The sequence below is a fragment of the Rhagoletis pomonella genome, unplaced genomic scaffold, assembly GCF_013731165.1.
Source record: "Rhagoletis pomonella isolate Grant_MI unplaced genomic scaffold, Rhpom_1.0 Rhpom_scaffold_00001, whole genome shotgun sequence".
NCBI lineage: Eukaryota > Metazoa > Arthropoda > Insecta > Diptera > Tephritidae > Rhagoletis > Rhagoletis pomonella.
In genome coordinates, this window is record NW_023458555.1 from 93,118,312 (window position 1) to 93,128,655 (window position 10,344).

The following is a 10,344-nucleotide window of genomic DNA, read 5'->3' on the forward strand; positions in this document are numbered from 1 at the left end:
TTTAGTGCTAGCAGTGATACCTGCACCGCGCCCCCATTTAAAGCGCTAGCAGTGATACCTGCGCCCCCACATTTAAAGCGCTAGCAGTGATACCTGCGCCCATGATAAAAATATAGCAAGGTAGAACCGTTCTCTCAATTTGTCGGCCATGATTTTTTTTGAAGTTTGCCAACATTTTAAAATCATATAAAAGTGAAAATAAAAAAATTAAATTATTCGAAATTGTTGTTGCTTGAGATTGAAAATGAAAATGTGTGTGTGAGTTGTGAGTAAATTTAAAAATTAAATTGTTTGGAAACGTCAAGAATTTTAAAAGTGACTCTCAGCGGTTCTACCTTACTATATTTTTATCATGCCTGCGCCCCCAAATTTAAAGCGCTAGCAGTGATACCTGCGCCCCCAAATTTAAAGCGCTAGCAGCTATACCTGCGCCTCAATCCCACACTTAAAAAAAAAAATATATATGCTTACTTTATATACAAATATACTCAACTTAAATGAAAAATGATATACATAGTTAAGCATATGTTATTAATGTGAACACGCTATTAACGAAAAAGAGCCACAGGGCATAAAAAAAAGCCAAAGTGAAAAAAAAATATATATATACATATTAATATAAAAAAAAAAAAGTTCGCAATTTCTCACGAGGCGTCTTGGCAAGCGGCAGCAACATCAACGGAGGATAACGGCAGCAGCATCACCGGCGCAGCACAGCAAAACACCGGCGCGGCACAGCACAAAAGGCAAAACAATTGCGGTACAGTTGGACATAGTCACAGGTGGTATCAGAGAAACCCGTAAGTGCGCACATATTATTATATACATACGTATGCAACTTTTATAGCGGTTTCCCGTACGGTGAATTAAAGTTGTCGAACCTTTAATTTACCGTAATTGAAATAACTGTCTCGATACAGACATACATATATACCGAAATATATGTATGTACATATATACTCACAATCCCCGCGCGTTAAAAATTTTCCCTATCCAAAAACCGCTATAAAAATATACATACGTAGCACATTGTATATGCAAATGTATATATAAACTCTTGTATTAACCGCCCATATTTTGATGTATATAAGTCCCGAATTTCCAAACGGGCATTTTCCATTTTTCCACGTACGCTGTACCCTAACACATAATTGTTTGCACGCCTGTGTGCACATATATATATTCACTTGCCTTCTCCAACTCCTAAATCTACTTGTAAACGAAGAACTAGCGCGCAGAACACAACCGCATATACACACAGTCCCCTTTGGCGCATACTGTACATGTACATATGTACATACATATGTACGCACGCTTTTGCTCATACCCTTATAAAATCGCCAAAAATCCGAAGCGGTAAATAATTCGCGCGCAACATATGTATGTAAATACGTTTCAGCATTTGTGCAATCTCACTTAATGCGTACATATCTACCCTATCCCTGTACCACTCAGCTAAGTGCCGCTATTTTTCAGCAGTGAACAAAAACGCTTGCGACATATATAGATACCGAAGTAAGTACACATTAGTGTGCGGCTATATAAAAAGGAAAAAGTTTAAATAAATAAATATAAAAAGAAGCGTTTCCCAGTCTCCTTCAAGATTTTTATAAAATATATAGACCTTTCGGCCCTCACACATAAATTTATAAATATATATCCAAATATATATAGAGGTAGATACATGCATTTGAACCCAACTTGTTCGGTTTTTTATCGCAAACAAAATTGACCCATACTAATATTAGCGTAGTCAAGTGCGACATACGTACGTATATATAAATACGTGGTTGGTTGCTTACCCCTTTTCGACCGTCAACAGCACTTCGAATATATTTCGGTTACCGCGCACTCATATTGCACATACTTATATGTACATATAGAAAACCGCCGAGGTACGTACATACATACCAACGCGTACACAAATAGGCTCCACCCTTTTTTTCGCTCTTGCGCTGCACACAAAAATCACTGTTACTGGACTTAGACGCGCTAAGACAGTACAGTGTAGCAAAAAGCAACTGACTCACGGTGGGACAAAACCAGTACCCACACAAAATAAAAAATTATAATCAAAGAATTATTTTAAATCAATTTTAAATATAATTAAACTGGACTCAAACCCCTTAATATTGTAACGAGGTACAGTTTATATAATTAACCCAACCCAAATTACCCATCTCAAACACCATGGAAAAGAAATCAATAACTGCTACTGATAATGATTCAGAGGCAAGCCTCCAGGCCTTCATATTTGAAAGCAATAGATTAGAGTCCTTTTACTCTACATGGTCAGCAACTCTTATAGCTGACCAAACAGAATCCCTATTGAAGGTCAAGATCCAGCAACTGGACAGATTGTGGGAATCGCTCGTTGCATCCTTTAGAGCAGTATCCCTTTCCGGAGATCATGATGAGTCAAGTGGCTCAATCGAGCAAAAATATAAAAAGTGCTCAGAAAGCTACGAAAATTGTATGTCCCAAATACTAGATGCTCTGCAGCTTTTAGCACCACCTCCACAACCCAGAAACCCCCCAAACACTTCAAGCGCCCCTGAAGTTTTTCTCAAAGTACCACCATGTGACACCGAAATCTTCCATGGTGGGTAAGAAGACTGGCCGGCCTTTAGGGATATGTTCACGGCAGTCTATGGAAATCACCCCAAGCTAACACCAGCTCAGAAACTCTACCATTTTCGCCAAAAAACGAGAGGCCAGGCAGGGCAATTGGTTAAGCAATACCCGCTGACTGACGAAAGCTTTCAATTACCCTGGGAGGCACTGAAAGTGCGGTATGAAAACCGCAGAATATTGGTGGATAACCAAATTAAAACCCGCTTCAATCTCCAATCGATTTACTCAGAGAACGGTGAGCAGATTGAAAAACTCCAAACTACGATAACAACTGTTTGTCCACTTTGGCAGCACAAGGAATCCCAACCTCTGACTGGGACCCCATCCTTGTCTATATTTTCTCTTCGAAACTGCCCTGTGAAACCCTTTCTTTGTGGGAACAGTCGCTGAGTTCTCGAAAATAACTGCCGCTGTGGGCAGATATGAATGAGTTTTTAACAACTCGGTATGAAGTCGTGGAAAGACTCAGCACTTATCGCCCAGGTAAAACAAGAACGCCTCAACCAAACTTCCCCCCCAGAGCTATTAATCAAAACTCACACCCTTTTAATAAACCGAAAACCCACAACTTTCACACGGAACTAAATCAGCAGGTATCATGTAAATTATGCAACCAAAACCATCCAATGAAAACCTGCGTGAAGTTTAAAGCCCTGTCCGTAACTGAGCGACTCAAGTTCGTAAGAGAAAATAAATATTGTGAGAATTGCCTCTCATATTCCCACTTCAATAGTGATTGTCAGAGCAAGTTCTTATGCGTATATTGCCAAAAGAGACATCACTCCCTTCTCCATTTCCAACCACAATCCCAATCAACTAGGGCCAACCCAAAACCTCAAAGAACCCAAGCGCAAATGTCGACTCAAAGTCGGATAGACCATGAACAGCCTTCGACATCTGAGCAGGCTGCTAAAAATGCACTTACCAAACACCCACCTGACAGCAATGTCCAAAAGGTCTCTTCGCATTTTTCCAGTAGCAGCGCAACAACCCTACTCCCCACGGCAATAGTTCCCATTTACTTTGAAGGAGAGTATCATAAAATTTGTGCTTTAGTCGATCAAGGATCACAGAAGACCTTTGTAGCGTCACGAATTCAAAAACTCCTTGGCCTACCCACAAGAGAAACTCACTACCAAATCTCTGGAATGGGAGGAATGGTAGTACAGAATTCGAACAAAATTTGCGAGATAACGCTATGTTCATCGGATTTAGGCCAGAAGATCACAACTTGTGCCATTCTCCCACAGCTTACCCACTTTCTGCCCACATCTAAAGTGTCCAATGTCAACATAGACGAATTACACTCCCTCCAACTTGCTGACCCTAACTGCTTTACACCATCGAAGATTGACATGGTGATAGGAAGTGATATAACTCCCCAAATACTCCTGGATGGGCTACAACGTAACATCGACGGCACCTTAGTAGCCCAAAACACAATATTCGGTTGGATACTCAGTGATCCAGTAAGAGAACATATCTCGACGTTCTCCACCCACGTCACAGAGGCAACGGAGCCCGAACTCAGCACGCTGATCAAAAGGTTTTGGGAGGAAGAGGAGATAGAAACCGCTCAACCCAAATCAGCAGAAGACGAATTCTGTGAGGAACTCTACAGGACCACGACCGCCAGACGAGAGGATGGACCCTACGTGGTGAAACTCCCCTTCAAACCCGAATTCCCGGACGCCCTTGCCTTAGGCCACTCCCGCCCAGCAGCTCAGCAGCAATATATAAGCATAGAGGACTCTGGATAAAAAGCCGGGACTGCGCGAAAAGTACTCAGAAGTACTAAACGAGTACTTGCACATGAGGCACATGGAACACGCTTCACCCCTTGAAATAATAAAAGACGGGAAATATTTTTCATTTTACTTACCCCATCATGCTGTCTTGAAGCCCGACAGTAAAACGACAAATGTGCGTGTCGTCTTTAACGCATCTAAGACATCACATTCAGGAAACTCCCTGAATGACGTTCTTTATACAGGCCCAATACTCCAAAACGACTTAACGGCCATTATCCTTAAATGGCGTCTTTATAAATTCGTTTTCAATGGCGACATAGAGAAAATGTATCGCCAAATACTCGTCCATAACGAAGATCAAAATTTCCAAAGGATTCTCTTTAGGAAAGCCCCTCACCTGCCAATCGAAGATTTTAAGTTAAAAACCGCCACTTTCGGTGTTAACTGCGCCCCATATCTTGCAATTCGCACGCTCCGCCAGTTAGCTCACGATTGCCAAGAAAAATTCCCCCGCGCCAAAAACATCATACTACATGAAACATATGTAGATGATGGACTCTCTGGCGGACACAATATACAGTCCACTATCACCTCTATGACCCAAACTATAGAAGCTCTAAAATCGGCAGGCTTTCCGCTGAGAAAAATTACAGCAAATCACCCAAAAATCCTTGAATTAATCCCAGATACCGATGTCTTAGATACTGAGTTTCTCAAATTCCAAGACACAAGCTCAACTAAAACGCTTCGAATAAGATGGAACGCACTGACTGACTCCTTCTCGTACTCTTGCGACCCTTTACCCGCATCTACAACGATAAGTTTGCCACGTTTAGAACTTTGTGGCGCTGTGTTGCTATCGAAGTTAATTGCTGTCACCCGTTCCCAACTGAATCTGCCACCTCATGAATTAACCCTCTGGTCGGACTCCTCAATAGTGTTAGCTTGGCTGGAAAAACCACCACATTCATGGAAAACGTATGTAGCCAACAGGATCACTCAAATTCTCCAAAATGTCAGCAATGCCACTTGGCGCCACGTACCCAGTGGTGATAATCCAGCAGATTTAGGAACGCGTGGATGCAAACCACAAGCTTTAGCTGGATGTTCCTTATGGTGGAACGGGTCCGAGTGGCTCTCCAAACCAGCCCCTTCTGAAAAGAGACCGATAGAATCCCTCCACACCTTAGAATGTACATATATCCTTGATCGATTCTCCTCATTTTCACGAGCCTTAAGAGTTATTGCTTTTTTGTATCGGTTTATTCGCAACTCGCAAAAATCCCCAATTCCCACCACGTTAGCTCTTACACAGGAAGAGATAAATCATACAAAAATGAAATTGATCGCAATCACTCAGCGCCACCATTTTGTAGAAGAAATTCAGGCGTTGGAGGCTTCAAAACCAATTGACAAAAAAAGCTCACTACTCACCCTAAACCCTATTCTGGACAAAGCGGGGATCATGCGCGTAAATGGTCGTCTAGCTCAGGCCGCGCTAAGCTACAATGAACGGCACCCCATAATCATCCCAGATAGCTCCAAATTCTGCTCCTTGCTGCTAGATTTTCTGCATAACACCTTGCTTCACGCTGAAAAACAGTTAATGGTTCGTATGGTGCAGCAAGAGTACTACATTCCCAGACTCAAACAAAAACTGAAAAGGTGCATATTTCAGTGCAAGACTTTTACTATTTATAAACAACGAATGCGATCACAAATAATGGCAGCACTGCCCCCCGAGCGTTCAACTTACTCGGTGCCATTTCACACAACTGGTGTTGATTTCGCTGGACTATTTATGGTAAAAACATCCCCCTTGCGACGAGTGTCTCACACAAAAGCATACGTTTGCGTATTCGTGTGCTTTTCCACAAAGCTGTCCATTTAGAGTCCTGCACACACTTGACTACAGAAGCATTCAGAGCCGCCTTTACTCGGTTCGTCGGTCGCCGCGGACTGCCAAACAAAATTATGTCCGACAACGGGAAGACGTTTATCGGAGCACACCGGGCTATCCAGCGCGATTTTGCCTTATTTCTAAAAGAGGCAACTTCGGATATCGCTGCACGATATGCGGTACAGGGACTCTCTTGGCAATTCATACCGCCATACGCCCCTCATATGGGTGGTCTGTGGGAAGCCGCCGTAAAAAGCTTTAAAACCCACTTCACTAAAGTCGCTGGAAACCACAAATTCACATTTGAGGAATTCACCACTCTCCTCATTCGAATCGAAGCGGTCCTCAACTCGCGCCCTCTCTCCCCCATGTCACAAGATCCAAGCGACTTATTAGCTTTAACGCCAGGCCATTTTCTCCGCGGGGCTCCCTTGGTTTCCCTACCTGAACCGAATGCCGAAAATGTATCGCTCAACACCAAATGGCAAAAATTGAAAGTTCTCCATCAGCAATTCAGCTCACGTTGGAAAACTGAGTACCTGCAAGAATTGCACAGGAGATTTAAGTGGAAACACCCCCAGCTCAATGTCAGCGAAGGAGATCTAGTCGTCATCAAAGACGATCTCTTGCCCCCAAACGACTGGCGACTTGGCAGAGTGATAAAACTCCATCTCGGTGCGGACCAAAACGTGCGCGTAGTGGATATTCGCACACAGGCAGGCGTAGTTACCCGAAATGTCACCAAACTCTGCGTGCTCCCTTCATAGCGACACTCAACCACTGATAATACGCATACACACACATATAATATTCCCATTCTTATTCTCCCCACACAGCGCGCATTCATATCACCGGTTAAACCACTAATCCTGCCTTTCGAAATTCTCTTCCACAGGTAGTCATTGTGCGCAATGGAATTTAGTTTGTGTCGTTTGTGTTGCCGCTTCCATAGTCTGAGGTTCTGCCACGCCTTCAAAGCGATGACGCCAGATGAGAGGTACGAATCGGCAAAGGTGCATCGCTATTGCATCAATTGCCTGGCCACGTCCCACGTAACCGGCGCATGTGACTCGCACGATAGTTGCCACCGATGTGGCAAAGCGCATCACACCATGCTACACCGCTCCGCCTCTCCACCGCCAGACCGCCGCCGCCGTGAAGAGCCTCGTGTGAAATCCAGCCGCCAGGGAATACAGTCGACCATTAAGGCCGTGGACAAGCCGCCCAAGAAGCATAAAGGCCGTACAGGCGTCCAGCAGCGCATACAGGATTTATTCAGCCAGGCGGTAGTGACGCTAGAAAAGCTGAAACAGCTGCTCAATATTGCTCCGGCACAGGCGGGCCGGCATGTTGAGAACATGGGCATAAATCTGATAGATTTGTAGACGAGGGACAGCTGCGCGCGTTTGCTTTTTAAATTTTGTATTTTCCAAATTTGAAGATGGATTACCTACCAAATGAATTGTAAACCTTTTTAGAATATGTACATATTAACTTGTATATCGTAAATTTGGGTGGCGTGTTTTTCCGATTTTTGAATTGTAAAGCGACGGTACGGGGAGACCCGAGCGCGCCAGCCTAGGTTTTTTAGTCTTCTACTGACCGCCACCGCTTTCACATCGTTAACTTTCAAATCCGCCCCTCTGGCACCTTGAATTAGAATTTTCATTGTAATCAAACATATTGGATAATAAACACTTGAGATTCATAGATTGTAAAGCAAATTATATTTCTTTTCGTTACGCATTTACATGCATACGTTTTATGCAAGTGCACTCTGCACGTACGCAACAAGTGGACGTAAGTACTCGAACATAGTCCGAGATGTTTTGACCGATTTTTATCGAATGTTAAACGCGACTGGCAATTCGTTGCCACAGTCTGCGACAGAGAACCATCGAGATGTTTTAACAACCGCTGGCCAGCAGCGAGACCAAGATGACTTGGTCGATTGTTAACGAATATGTTAGTTCAGCTTAAGCACGACTTTTTTCGGGTGGCAAATCGTCTACGAGAGAAAACATCGAGGTCAATCGAGACAAGCGTCTAAAACATCTCGGGCTCGCCCATCACTAGTTTAAAACACTCTGCTCATGTTTTGAATTTTTTTCTGGGCAAAGGTTTTGATAACTGATCTTACTTAACTGGGATCTTTTAAATTCAATGGCGTCCTCCGTTTTTCCAGATTGGCTCTAGTTTTCCAGATAACGGTGCTTGAAAATCTGCTTAAATTTTAGGTTTTTTGTTAATAATTACCTCAGTTTTAAGGTTATTTTACTAAAATTTTGCACGTGACTGTATTTTGATATAACCTGAAAATCATGGAAATCGGTTCACTGTAACATATAGCTCCCATACAACTGGTTGTTCAGATATGTGGTTTTGCATTACAACTTATATTTTCATATTTATTTCGTAATATTTTTTTATAATATTAGTTTATATACTATTTGGACCTGAATTTGAGTTCTCTTCAATCCCGTTTTGGCATATTTTGCTAGTTTCTATTGCTCGAATGAATTTTTTAATATCCTTTGCCTCCTGCGATCGACCAGCAAAAGTCCGCCAACATTGAATTCAATCGTTTTCCAGCGAATCGGTCCTCAAAACACATAATGGATTGGTGAAATCGCTCTCCTACCTCGTCTGTTTCTGTTGAAAGCTGTTGCCCGTAAAAGTCATAGTGACTGTGTAGCATGTGGATTTTAAGAGACATGTGCACATCAAAGGCGTCAAAAGATTCCATCAAGTTCGCAATAAAAATGGCATATTCTGGTGAACGATTTTTACACAGAACATGTTTAATTAAAGCTCGAACTGCATCCCATGCAACGGCTGCTGTGCCGTTAAGAATTTCCAAGAAGCCTTGATCCTTCATTAATCTTCTGATGTCCGGCCCATTAAGAACACCTGAAATAAAAATTATAGGGTTCTTAAAGCAAGATATAATAAAATATATGGCAACAACAAATGGGCCACCCAAAATTGGACGGTCAATATATTTTCGCACAAATTACTTTATTCAGTTTACATCCACTTGAGAGATTTTCACTCATATACAATCAAAAAACTACCTTCACGGATTTTTTCAACGGAAAGTTTTGGAAAGACATTATTTTTCAAATATAGGAATGCAGTTTCGTTGACTCTAACCAACTCTTTGATGTAATTCTTAACAACACCAAGTTTGATATGTAAATCGGGAAGCATGATTTTATTAAGCGCTATCAAGGGCTCGTGAACTATATTGAATTGACCATTCGTTTGTTCCTTTCTTTTTAGCCAATCACATTTGGTATAGTGATTGCATTTGGCTCTACTATCCCAATGACAGAACAAGCAACAGTATTTAGTGTAGCCCATTTGCATGCCTGATAGTAGTGAGAGAACTTTAAAATCACAGTTCACGCGCCACCTTTGCTCTTCGTACTGATGTAATCTAAGATTAATTGCATTGTTTCGTCTGATTCCTTTATTCCAACCGCATACAAGACGGGAACGGGTTTCTTGCTACCATCGCGATAGAGCAAGACTGCTTTCAAACTTCGCTTTGATGCGTCAATAAAGAGACGCCATTGTTCGGGTTTATAGTCAGTAATTCCTATTTCATTCATCAAACCTGCTACATCATTGCAATAAGCCTGAGTGCCATCTTCCGGTAACTTGAAATATGACATAAACGGATCTTGTCTATGTTTGTAGGCCGTTACTTTTACTCCTGGTGCTAAAACATTCACGCTTTTCAGTTCTGATGCCAAAATCATTGCGTTGTTATGGGAGAGATTTAATTTACGCACCATGCTGTTTAGGTGTTCTTGGGATATGAAAGACGGTAAGTTGTTTTCAATCGGAATGTAATCAGATCCATCATCAAGTGGTAATGGCGTTGCCATAGCCTGTTTGCAATCATAGACAGTTTCGAATTCGGATGGATGATTTGGAACTTGTAATGCATCACTATGTGCAACAGGTAAATGAGCGCTCGGTACACCTTTGTAGACGACACAAGACCGATCTATTGAATTAAATATTTATGAGCATATTTACGTACATATATAT

The 10,344-nt window shown here is 42.1% G+C and overlaps 1 protein-coding gene and 1 long non-coding RNA gene across 4 annotated transcripts in view; one reads left to right on the top strand and one right to left on the bottom strand.

Moving 5' to 3' along the window:
• Window positions 1–10,344, bottom strand: part of LOC118748881 — a 349,864-nt gene that overhangs the window by 72,527 nt on the left and 266,993 nt on the right. The gene's annotated exons all lie outside the window — the stretch shown is intronic.
• LOC118748902 lies at window positions 7–8,009 on the top strand. Of its 3 annotated transcripts, none has more exons than XR_004994107.1 (3): window positions 7–120; window positions 377–800; window positions 7,181–8,009. It is a non-coding gene; the product is annotated as an uncharacterized LOC118748902 (long non-coding RNA). The 3 variants fall into 3 exon arrangements; XR_004994110.1 differs by having other exon boundaries at window positions 412–800; XR_004994109.1 differs by lacking the exon at window positions 7–120 and adding an exon at window positions 228–265.